Source organism: Aythya marila (genome assembly GCF_965140915.1).
Source record: "Aythya marila genome assembly, contig: HAP1_HAP1_SCAFFOLD_154, whole genome shotgun sequence".
NCBI lineage: Eukaryota > Metazoa > Chordata > Aves > Anseriformes > Anatidae > Aythya > Aythya marila.
The window spans coordinates 823,075-835,227 of NW_028137218.1; the positions used below are offsets into that span (position 1 = coordinate 823,075).

At 50.4% G+C, this 12,153-nt stretch overlaps 1 pseudogene across 1 annotated transcript; it reads left to right on the forward strand.

The window, feature by feature from the left end:
• Positions 1-1,262: 1,262 nt before the first annotated feature.
• LOC309891059 (olfactory receptor 14C36-like) lies at positions 1,263-2,197 on the forward strand (annotated as a pseudogene). The gene has a single exon. The product of its transcript is annotated as an olfactory receptor 14C36-like (transcript).
• The last annotated feature ends 9,956 nt before the right edge of the window (positions 2,198-12,153 follow it).

A 12,153-nucleotide genomic window follows, 5' to 3' on the forward strand; every position in this document is an offset into this window, starting at 1 on the left:
GTCAAGGCTCAGCTTTTGTGCAGGGTGAAACGTATCCATTTTTTTTCCAAAGATCACTGTCATTTTCACATTGCCTTTGTCTCCTTGGCCTCACCGCCTCCAAAGTTTGGCTCTAACGAGCTCCAAGGGAGGCTATGTCAATCCTGGCCCTCAGGGGGAAACTCCAGAAAACTTGCATCTGACTTGGAGTTCTTAAGAGAGTTCTTCACTTTCCACTCAGTGCCTGAGATTCATGGGCTCATCAGCAAAGCCACCAGAGGGGTGATTCCAATGCCTTGGTCTGGGCCTGTGCTGCTGAGCTGGGCCAGGCTCCTGGGACAGAGAGAGCTCCTGGCAAGAGGGCCCTGGTACAGAGAGACAGCTGTGCCCAGGAGCAGCTCCTCTGCACAGTGCAGCAGGGCTGGGGGCTCTCACCACAGGTGGCATGGGGAGAGGACAAAAGAAGAGAGGGGCTGAAGGCAGTTGGGAGTGGGAGAATGCTGAGAGCTGACTGCAGGAGAAATCTCCACAAGGTAAGTCTCTGGCTGCAGGGCCATGCAGCTGCAGGTCCTGGAAGGGTCTCCTGCTGGGTCTTGTTTCTGGGAGGGCAGTGGGCAATGCAGTAGGCTTTGAGAGTTCTGCTGGGTTGCACTGCGAGGGGAGTAAGTCTGGCAGAAGCCCCTCGGAATGCCCTAAGCCAGGTGCCCCCAGTCAGCCCAGAACACCCTGCCCTGGCTGGCCATGCAGAGCCCAGATGAGGAGAAGCTTCCAGACACCTTCTAGCTGAGAGCTTCTCCTGGAGACAAGGTGAGGATTTGGTCCAGCTGCACTCGGACTGGGGCTTCTCTGCTCTAAGCTGTCTCCAGTTTCTTCTCAGGAAAACACCCGAGTGGGATTGTGTTCCAGCTTACAGAGGGGTAATACAGGGCAGCTGAGAGCAGGACTGGTTGGCACATCTGCTCTGCTCAGTCTTCACCAAGGCACAGTCCTGGCACACACAGGGTTTCACTAAGAGTGTACATGACCTGTCAGGGCATTCAACCATCTCATACATCTCCTAAGCATTATAAGGGCAACACAAACCAATAAAATATCTGCAGCTCTGCTCATCATTCAGATGAGGTGTTTGCAACAGCACTGCAAAGCTCATGTCTTATTTGTGGACTGAACATGAGTTTCCCTTACTCTCCTCTTTCATTTCCAGTTTTTCTCATTTAATTCTGCTTTATTTTTTTTTTCCCTTCTTCTCCTCTTCAACAGACAACTGGGTCCAATGTCAGCAAATGCCCAACATCAGCTCTGTGAGTGAGTTCCTCGTGCTTGCATTTGCAGACACGAGCGAGCTGCAGCTCCTGCACTTCGGGCTCTTCCTGGGCATCTACCTGGCTGCCCTCCTGGGCAATGGCCTCATCCTCACCGCTGTAGCCTGTGACCACCACCTCCACACCCCATGTACTTCTTCCTCTTCAACCTTGCCCTCCTCGACCTGGGCACTATTACCACCACTGTCCCCAAAGCCATGGCCAATTCTCTGTGGGACACCAGGGCCATCTCCTATCAAGCGTGTGCTGCACAGGTCTTGCTTTTTCTTTTCTTTCTCACAGCAGAGTATTCCATGCTTACCGTCATGGCCTATGACCGCTACATTGCCATCTGCAAGCCCCTGCACTACGGGAGCCTGCTGGGCAGCAGAGCTTGTGCCCAGATGGCAGCAGCTGCCTGGGGCAGTGGCTTTCTCAATGCTGTCCTGCACATGGCCAGTACATTTTCCCTGCCCCTCTGCCAAGGCAATGTTGTAGACCAGTTCTTCTGTGAAATCCCCCAGATCCTCAAGCTCTCCTGTTCAGATGCCTACCTCAGAGAAGTTGGGGCTCTTGCGTTTAGTTTTTCTTTAGCATTTGGGTGTTTTGTTTTCATTGTGGTGTCCTATGTGCAGATCTTCAGGGCTGTGCTGAGGATGCCCTCTGAGCAGGGCCGACACAAAGCCTTTTCCATGTGCCTCCCTCACCTGGTCGTGGTCTCCCTCTTTGTCAGCACAGCCTTTTTTGCCTACCTGAAGCCACCCTCTATCTCTTCCCCATCCCTGGACCTGGTGGTGTCACTTCTGTACTCGGTGGTACCTCCGGCAGTGAACCCCCTCATCTACAGCATGAGGAACCAGGAGCTCAAAGATGCAGTGAGAAAACTGTTTCTATATGTGCTTCTCAAGCGTAAGTAATGATACCATAATTTTGATTAGTATCATATCATTTTTCTCATTAGCAACATTACCATAATATAACCATTAATAATAACCCTGTCAAGATATTTGAGAAACTGACGTGCCAATTTTCATATTATTTTCTGCATTATTAGTTTCATAAATTTTGATATTGGTTTAAACGGCCTTATTATTTATATGTATACTTCCTCTTAATTAATTTGACTAAATCTTCTAATTTACCTATAAAACTAGGCTTCCAGTGTACATAAAGACAATAAAGAATCCATCAGAAGTTCATTGATCTCATCTGCCATCTCTTGCCATCAGCTCTGGAGCTGGGAGAGTAGCCCCAGCACACAGGAAGGGCTCAGGGCCAAGAGCCCAGCTGCCACATGGAGGAGCAGCCCCGGTGGCCCTCGGGGCTGCCCCTGACTGCCCACTGGGCTCTGCCTTCCTGGGTCGGGGCTGCTGCTTCCCTGGAGCCATGGCCATGGCCAGCAGCAGGACTTGGCCTTTTCACTGCTGCTCTCGTTTGGCTTCCACATTGTTCCTCTGTGCTCTGGCATTTCTCTTAGCCCTCAGATCTCATGTATCTTGGTGACAGTCCTGTTGTCTCTGCAGTGGCATCCCTGTGGCTGCGGGCAGCAGCAGGCAATGTGCAGCCCTGGGTCACAGCTGGCCTCCCTGCTAGCACCACAGTAACAAAAGGGGCTGCTCAGGGCAAACCCAGAAGCCTGGACACCTCTTGCAAAGCTGCTGTAAGACATACAGCCAGGGAGTTACTCCCTGCTTTTCTGTTTTCTGTGATTTTTCCCAGAGTGAAGGACACAGGCTGAAAGTCCCAGCATGGTCTGTGAGGAACCAAGGGCTGGACCAAGAGCTCCCTTTGTGGTGGCACATGCCCAAGCAGACAACAACTGGTCTTGGAATCATCTACATTGGAATGTGTCCCTGCAGTGGGGCAGATAGCCGATGCCTGCCTGGAGAGGAATCTGAAGCTGCCAGATGGCAGGGGAACCCAGGGAAAATGTGCTTATTGGATAGTGATTAGAACCTCATAAAAGGAGTAACCAAGAAGAGTCTGGGAAAGGAAAAGGAAAATGTGAGGTGTCCAGGGGCTAAGGAAGACTCTGCAATTCCTGCTGAGGTGGTGAAGAGCCAGCAGGTGAAGGCCCATAAGAGTAATTGAGGACACCCTCCTTGAAGCCTCATGAGCCAGGTCTGGTATAGCACTCACCTCCCCTTTGTGCCCTTAGAGACATCCCATGGCCCTACCAAGCATGGCCCTATAGTTCTGAGCGGTCAGGGGAGCTGGAAAGGGGCTCAGCAGCAGAGATCCCCATGGAGTTGGGTCTGATGACCACCTGGAGCAGAATGGGTGTGGCGGAGTCCTCCAGGGGACCCTGGGCGCCAAAGCCCCCTGGATCTGCAGAGCAGAATCACCAGCTCAGGACCTTCCAATTTCCTGAGCCATGGCTCGTCCCGGCCCGGGGGCTTCTGGGGAGGCCCAGAGCCACCTTTGTCCCAGCAGCTGTGGTGGCCATGCCCAGAGCCCTACAGCAGGCTGCGGTGGGAACTGCCCTGGGGTTAGCCCATACTGGGCTGATGGCCTGGGATGCTGGGGTGGGCTGGGAAGAGGGCAGGGTGGTGGGGGGAGGTGGGCAGGGGCTAGGCTGCGATAGGCAGTGCCCGGCAGAGGGCAACAGCAGCATCAGGGAGCGGTGGGAGCATGCAGGGGAGGGCTCCCAGCAGGGCTTGGTGCTGCAGAGCCAGGGATGTGCGAAGGGAGCCCAGAGCTGCAGGGGCAGGGGAGAGGAGGCCGCTCTGGGCCTTTGCTGGCCTGGGCAGAGCAGGAAGGGGGCCCAGGGCATTCGTCCCCTCACCATGGCCTGCCAGAATCTGCAAGGTGGTCATGGAGCGTCCAGGGCCAGGCTCTGCACTGTGGCAGTGAGTCCTGCCTGTCCTCGTCCTGCCATGCTCCGTGCGGTGGCTGTAGCAGAGGAGACCCCTAGCCAGTCCCTGCATGAGCCTCTGCCCCCCCGCTTTGCCCCAGCCCTCTCCAGCACCTTCCTTGATGCTCTCTGATGCACACCAGGACCTCCCAGTGCATGCCAGCCAGCACATCTGCTGAGGGCCAGTGCAGCTGCTGCAGGGGCAGGAAGCTCAGCATGGCACATGCAGTCACCTGGACCTGGGCCTGCCTATCCCCTTGGCCTCAGCCCCAGCCTTGTCTCTGCTGGCAGGAGCTCTCTTGGCATACACTTCCTGGCCTCCCCTCACCTGCACACAGCTGCTGCCCACTCAGGCTGCTGGCACAAACATGTCCTCACAAGCAGCACCACCCCTTGGGCTGCTTCTCCTGGCATCCCCCACCCCACTGCCTTGACTCCTTGTGTCTGCTGGGCCCCCTCAGTGACACCCAAATTTGTCCCTTGGTTGTTGGCTCCATCTGTCCTGCCCCACAGGATGGTATATATGGGGTGGGACATATTACTGTTACATGTGGAAGTGTTTTTGTAATTCTAATTTGTGATGGAACAAAACCACAGTTCCTTCACCAGTGATCTACATCCTTCTTCAGGTGAATTTTCAGGATCTCTATTCATCACAGGAGAAGAAATACTGATGGTCATGAGCACTTGCATTTCATTGCTTTCTCCATCATGGTGTACTCCCTCATCTTCCAGGCACTTCCACCCATCTTGAATAAACAATCCCTGTTGAATGTCCCCTTTCCAGCTGCCTGTCGGGACCTATGCACTTCCCATGGTTCTCCTGTTTTGCCCCCCCTTACTCATTCAGACTGCTCTCACTGACCCAGTTTCTGCTTTGAGCTTCATTGAGTTCAAGCTTGCCCATCGATTAGCAGTTCTGCCTAATTGTTTCTGTAGCAAGCTCCTCATCATTTATCATTGAATTAAGATCATATGGAATCATATGGAATCATACTAATCTTAATACCTATAAATCTGACTGGAGACATATAAGATGAGGTGCTTGCTTTGCTGTTTGGAAAATTGCTGCATGTTTTCTTGTTGTTTGTTTTAAAATAAGGAAAAACCCTTCTGTGTGTAGACAGGTCTCTAAGGAAAGCAGGTGGGAGCTGGTGCAAATGGGCTGTAACAGCCAGCTGCAGACTTCAGTGCAGAAGTGTGGTGTAAGGGAAAGTGATACAAGCACCAGGTGGCCAATGAGAGAAATGTCAGGGTTGGGGTGGTGAGGAGCAAGGTTGTCCATGCACTGTCAGGCCTCAAGACTCTGCTTTTCCTCCCTATGGATGTCTCCATAGGGGAAGCCCTGGGTTAATATCAATTGAAGAAAGATGCTCAATACTGAAATGCAACAATATTCATCCTTCCAAATGAGAAAAGATTTGTATTAGGTGCTTTTTGAAATCTTCCTCCTCAACTACACTATGAAAGCTTCCCAATTAGTTGTCCAAGTCTTGAAGACTTGAATAAAACTATGGAAGACATATGTTTGCTTAGGTGTTTCTGCCTTTTAATGAGTTCCATGGTGGATTTTGGTGCTCAGTCTGTGAACATCAGGTACTGAGAGGAGAATGATGCAACTACTTGAGAACATAAAGTTAGAAGGAAAAGTTGAAGTGACTTGGAGTATTAATGGGCCCCACTGAGGGCTGTTACCAAGAGATTCTCCTCAGGGACTTGTTAGGACAGATAACTGGAGGCCATGATTACAGATAGGCAAAGCACTGTGCTGAGAAAAGTCTGGGTTTGCTGTGCTGAAGTAAAAGGGCCAGGTCCTGATTCCAGCCACTAGAAGGGAATGTCCTGCACTCCCGTGTCTGGCTCTGGGCTCTTTCTGGGGGTTTGTGGGGTGTGGTGGGCAGTGTGATGCTGCAAGAAGAACAGTGGTATGACACCTTCCTGCCTCTGCACAGGGTCTCAAGAAAGCAATAAGCCCCCTTGCAATGACTATATTTCATCTCCTTAGAAGCTCTATCCAAGGGGACAAAAAAGTCAGGGCTGTTGGGGCCTTCCCTTCTTGCCAGCACCCACCTCTTTGTCCTCTCCAGACTTTCCTATGCTGCCCCACACTTTGCCCTATTTCCTTCAAATCTGCAGACACCCATCTCTGTTAACCACCTTGCTCTCATCCTAGCATTTCCGTGGTTTCACCAATGTCTCATTAACCCTCACCAGCTGTTCCTTGAAACACAAAACTGATCAAAGTGTCTGATCAAAGACACTCTTTGGGTGACCTCTAGCACCACAGCACGACTCTTTGAGGGACATTTTGCCTTCTTCATGGCCAATGCCAACCTTCCAAGGTGCATTTTCTGGCAGGTTTTTCTCTCCTGCTCTTTCCTACTAATAAAGAAAGTTCCACCTGAGTGGAAACCAGTCCTAAAGCAGGTATCCCAACCCATTGGCCTTCTTGCAGCCTGTCAGCCAACCAGACAGAAGTCACCTCACCAGCATCTTCCAAGCCATGGGCCTGCTGCTGGCCTTGCAGCTTCTTGTTTAGACACACCCAAGCCTTGTGCCTCCTGCTGTCCAGTTGTGTACTCAAACAGAAGGGACAGGACAACCCACATTCAGGCCTTCTTTCTGTCTGGGTCCTCCTGGGTATGTGGGCAGAGTGGATCCCACAGTAATATGCCAACCAGGTGCCTTCTGCTGACCTACCAGGACCATTGGCAGATGTGAGCTGAAAAGTACAGATCCCAGGTAGAAGTGTGACCTGTCAGCTACTTCAGACAGAAGTGACCTCAGAGCCCCTTTCTGTGATATATTCTTGTTGCTGCCCTATCAACTGCAGAGATGGAAGTGACTTCACAGTCACTGCCACAGGCCAATTCCTCCTGCTGGTTCAGGAGATCCTGATGCAGAACTGAGCCCATCAGAGCATTCCCACCCATCTCCTCCTTGTGGCCTACAAGCTGATCAAATCCATGGCCCCTCACATTCATTTTGAATGCCATGTGACTGCACAGCAATCTCATGGTTCCTGCCCTGCCACAAGGGAACAAGAACCTAAACTTAAGGGTTAGGAAAAGGGTTAAAGGTGAGAAGGTTAATGCACAGGAAGACAGGCTTTGGAAGTTAGTTGTTCATGAATGGCATTAGGGACGGTGGTAAACCTTTCTGGGTGAGAGATCAAGCAGACATTTAGTGGGAGGGTTTGGTGTTCTGCTTGTGGTGTCAGGTCTGTGGTTAGGGTATGGGCAAGCTGTTTGTTTGAGGGTTTTGTTTAGGTCTACAAGAATACCAGGGTTAAATAGAGCATTTTAATGCTATTGTTAAGTGCAGGGATGAGGGTGAGCAAGAGAGGAAAGGTAATGGAAAGGGGTAATGGACTAATTTTGGCTAATTTTGGAAAAATTAGAGCAGTGGATTCCTGTAAGGGTGTAGAGTGGCACTGAGATTTGGATACTAATATAACAGATTAAAAAAGGGTAATGGCCTCACATGACTGCTTTAAGTCAGCTTTATGGTGGGATCAACATTACCTGAATATTCTTACTTCTCCAAAATCGTTACCTTCTGCTATCCAAGCTCCTCTTTCTTCCCCCAAATCTCACATCTCTCCTGGCCAGGTTCTCCCTGCCTTCCCCATATCAGTCATCTTCTTAGGGGCAGCTTTCTGATGGCTTTCATGAAATCAGAGTATCTGTCTCACCTCTGTTGGCCACTCTGTTCCTGAGAAAGAAGCAGCTCCTAAGCCAGCATGGAGAAGGACACAAAGGCTGTCAGAGCACCCTGCACAATGTGCCCAGCAGCTCTGCAACACCACAAAAGTGCACTTCCTGCCTACATGTTTTGGTTCCAGAATGATTCCTATGGACCCAGGGTAACTTTTTCCCTTCACTCATGAAGGCTTTGTGATCCCCCAGACATCTCAGAGGCAGTGGCCTCCTCTGTGTCAAAAACTGAAAGCAGCCCTGAAGGATGAATTAGGCAAAAGCTGAAACCTCTGACACAACAACACCTCTTCAAGACCTCTTCCTCGATGGGGCCTATCTGGTACTTAGGAAGAGAGGATCTCACAGACTATTTGTAAAGCAGGTGCATCTGCTGGCCCATCATGGAGACCAGCAGATGCGAGCCTAAAGGCACAGATCCCAGCCAGAAGTCAAGGGATGAGTGTAGCTGCTTCAGGAAGAAATCAACTCTGAGGCTGTTTAACAGCCATTCACTTCCTACTGAACTTAGAGCTTCTGAGGTACCACTGCCCTCGTAATGCCACATGTACAAAACAGCCTGTTCTTGGACTAGAATCTGCGCAAGCTGAAGTGAGCTGGTTGTGATCCTTCCAGCCCATGGCATTGCTGCTGGACTCCCAGCCTCTCTGACGCACAGGATCCAGTTCCATGCCACTCCTGTGTGGTGCTAGGGCAGGAGGGAGCTTGCAGGCAATGTTCCAGCCCCCTGTCTGTTGGTGCTCTCTCAGCTCCTTGTGCAGAGTGAAGATCACGCTATTATTCAGAAGCCATGTGCCTGAAGCTGGCCTAGAAGACACTCAGGGGAAGTGCCCTCCCAGCCCCAGTCCCAGCTCCAGCCACAGCTGGGGGTGCTGCTCTGTAGAGCAAGGGGCCTGTAGTGCCCAGAGTATGGGGGCACTATGCAAGATCATGCTGGGCAGTCTGGGAGGCAGACCCAGCTCAGGGGGTCACTGCCATTGCCCCAGGGCTGCAACAAATCCCTCACCAGACTCCTTTGGTGTGGCTGCTGTGTGCCCGGGGGCTGCAGAGCTCTCCTCTGCCTGCTCACACCAGATTGAGCACTTGAGCTCTAGTCAGTCCACCTTGGACAGGCTGACGCTCTGCGGTTGTCTCCCAGGCTCATATTGTCCGTGCAGATCACCTGGGCTCTCCTGGAAGCTCCTGGCTCCCTCCAGGAAAATAATAATAATAATAATAATAATAATAATAATAATAATAATAATAATAATAATAATAATAATAATAATAATAATAATAATAATAATAATAAAAGGGAAAAAAAAAAAACTCATGTACCATCAACACCATCATGTTCCGTGGAGCCTGAGTGTCTAGGAAATAGAAATATTCATCAGGTGCATGGCCACTAGCAACTAACAGGGAACTGCCTGTCCCTGCCTGCAGTCCCAGCACAGCCCCACAGCAGCACTGGCACCAAGCTCCAGGAGCAGCCGGGCCTGACCCCACCAGCAGGGCTCAGCAGGAGAGGGCGGCAGTGGCAAGAGAGCAGCTCTGCATGTACCAACCACTTGTGCTCCCTGGCCGTGCTGCTGGGACGGGGCTCTTTTCCTCAGCACCCCTGCACACAGGCACTGCCCCTGCAGATCCAGACTAGGTCTCAGAGGAAGGATGTCAAAGAAGGCAGTGCAAGCTCCTTTCTTTTGTTTATATTCACAGAGAGCCTGGCTCGTTGTGTGCAGGGTTTTTTAACTATGCTCAACAAGTAGATAATGAAATGGAAATGGGATGAATAATACAATTTTAATGTGCAAAATTAACTGAATTAAAAATAAGAAAAAGTTGTAATAAACATACACACACACACAGAGAATACTGACCATTCCTGTAATAACTGACATTATCACAGAACCATAGAATCACAGAATCATCATCAACACATGCACCTAATTTGGTGTCATCTGCAAACTTACTGAGGGTGCACTCAATCCAGATCTTTGATAAAGATATTAAAGAGAACTGGCCCTAATACTGAGCCCTGGGGGATGGCACTAGTGACCAGCCTCCAACTAGATTTAACTCCATTCATCACAAGTCTTTGGGCCTGGCTACCCAGCCAGCTTTTAACCCAATGAAGAGTACACCAGTCCAAGCCATAAGCAGCAAGTTTCTTGAGGAGAATTCTGCAGGAAACAGTGTGGAAAGCCTTACTGAAGTCAAGGTAGACCATATCCACAGCCTTTCCCTCATCCACTAGGCACGTCGCATTGTCATAGAAAGTGATCTTTCTATTAGTGACCAAAGAACCTTGTCGTTCTCAAACCTTCAACTAAGTCACTGTTTCTATTGTCACAGATTCTTTTGGAACCATTCTGTTACATTGGTTGATGATTACATGTTGATTCAATACACTTACAAACCTTACCATCTAACTTTGCTATTTACCCTCAAAGTATAAAATAAATCATAAATGTCTGCTGCATTCAAGTTGTGTAAAGTCTGATTTGTGACACCCCCCCAGGAGCTAGAGAAAGCCCCTCGGGCACAGGCCTGGAGTGCTCCTTCTGCAAGCAGCACTCCATCCCCTGGGAGTTTGCCCGAGCAGAGAAAGTCACCCAAAGACTTGCTTTCAGGAGACTTTGCAGTCCTCTCCTGCTCTGCACATCCCTTTCCAACAGGTTAGCATCTGGTCCCAAGACAGCAGGAAATAGCCCTTCCTGCCTTGGTCATTTGCAAAGCCAGCTTCCCCAGCAATGGAAATTTAGCAAGTCTGTTGACAACACCAAGCTGTGTGGTGCCGTTGACACGCTGGAGGGAAGGGATGCCATCCAGGGGGAACTTAACAGGCTTGAGAGGTGGGCCTGTGCAAATGTCATGAAGTTCATCAAGGCCAAGTGCAAAGTCCTGCTCCTGGCTCAGAGCAATCCCAAATATCAGTACTGAGAGGACAATGAGCAGATTGAGAGCAGCCCTGCAGAGAAGGATTTGAGAGTACTGGTGGATGAGAAGCTTGACATGAGCCATCAGTGTGTACTTACAGCCCAGAAAGCCAACCAAATCCTGGGATGCATCAAAAGCAATGTGACCAGCAGGCTGAGGCTCTACTCTGCTCTCAAGAGACCCCACCTGGAGTACTGCATCCAGCTCTGTGGCTCAAGCACAACAGATGTGTTAGACTTAGGACAGGACTTCTGGTGTGAGTCCAGAGAACGGCCCCAGAAATGATCAGAGGGCTGGAACACCTCTGCCATGAAGACAAGCTTAGAGGGTCATTCTGGAACGAATTTCAATGTTTCTGAAAACTTTTCTGTAGTTTTCTTGCACCCATTTTACTCCAGGTTCCCACGGAGCAGAGATTCATTTTGGAAATTACCCCACTCACCAGGTAACCTTGAGGACCATAGATTACAAACACCAGCTTCAAAGGCCTCAAAACATAGGATTTTCATGCACTCTAGCTGCTCTGTCCTGCGCCTACTTCCCTGAATCAGAACGGACCTCTGGAGTAGTCCACTACCATCATCTTCTCTAAGCACTGATAGTTTTACAGGCAGATGATGTTAGTCAGTGCTTTCTGCAGTTGGGTTTTGAAAATTTCTGGGCCCATGACCCAGTGTTGATCCACTGTCTTGGTGTCTGTTCCCCCAGTATAGACACTGATGCCAGAAGGAGGATGGAGCTGGTCAAATTTCAAAGATCAGCTCCCCTTGTACAGTGGGGAATGGCGGTCCCTGTGCTCCCCACATGTGATCCCCAAGCTTTGGTACTGATTTGCAAAGCAAATGGTCTGTGTTCAGTGGGATAAATCTGCATGGCCGTGCTAGTCAGAGTGGGAAGCAGACTCAGCCAGGTCCGGATCACTGGGCTGGACCGGACAGAGGTACTTCATTAAGGGGAAAATGATTAACTCCCTAGCTCCCCTTCCCTCTGTCTTGCAAGTGCCCACTCTCTTCTCTGAGACTGCAGAGTCACAGGTTCCCTGTGAATACCTGGCTTTAGTTCTTTCCCTGTGAGCCCATAGTGGGAGATCTCTCACTTTCTGAAGGGCTGCAGTCACTGCCCACACCAGGCTTCGCTGTCCCTGGAGGTACCCTGGGCTCTGCAGGCAGCTCCAGATTCCCCTCCTGACATCATCATCTACATGTGGGAACAGCCCTGGCTACATAATACAGTGACCATTCGCTGCCTCTGCTGTGAGCAGACACCCGTGGGTGAGTGTTAAATCTAGCCCTTGGTGTCTGACAGGTCACAATGCAACAATGAGCCATTCCCTCCATAACCAAAGCAGGAACAGACTCTTGTAGGGAGCAATTCTTTGGGCCTT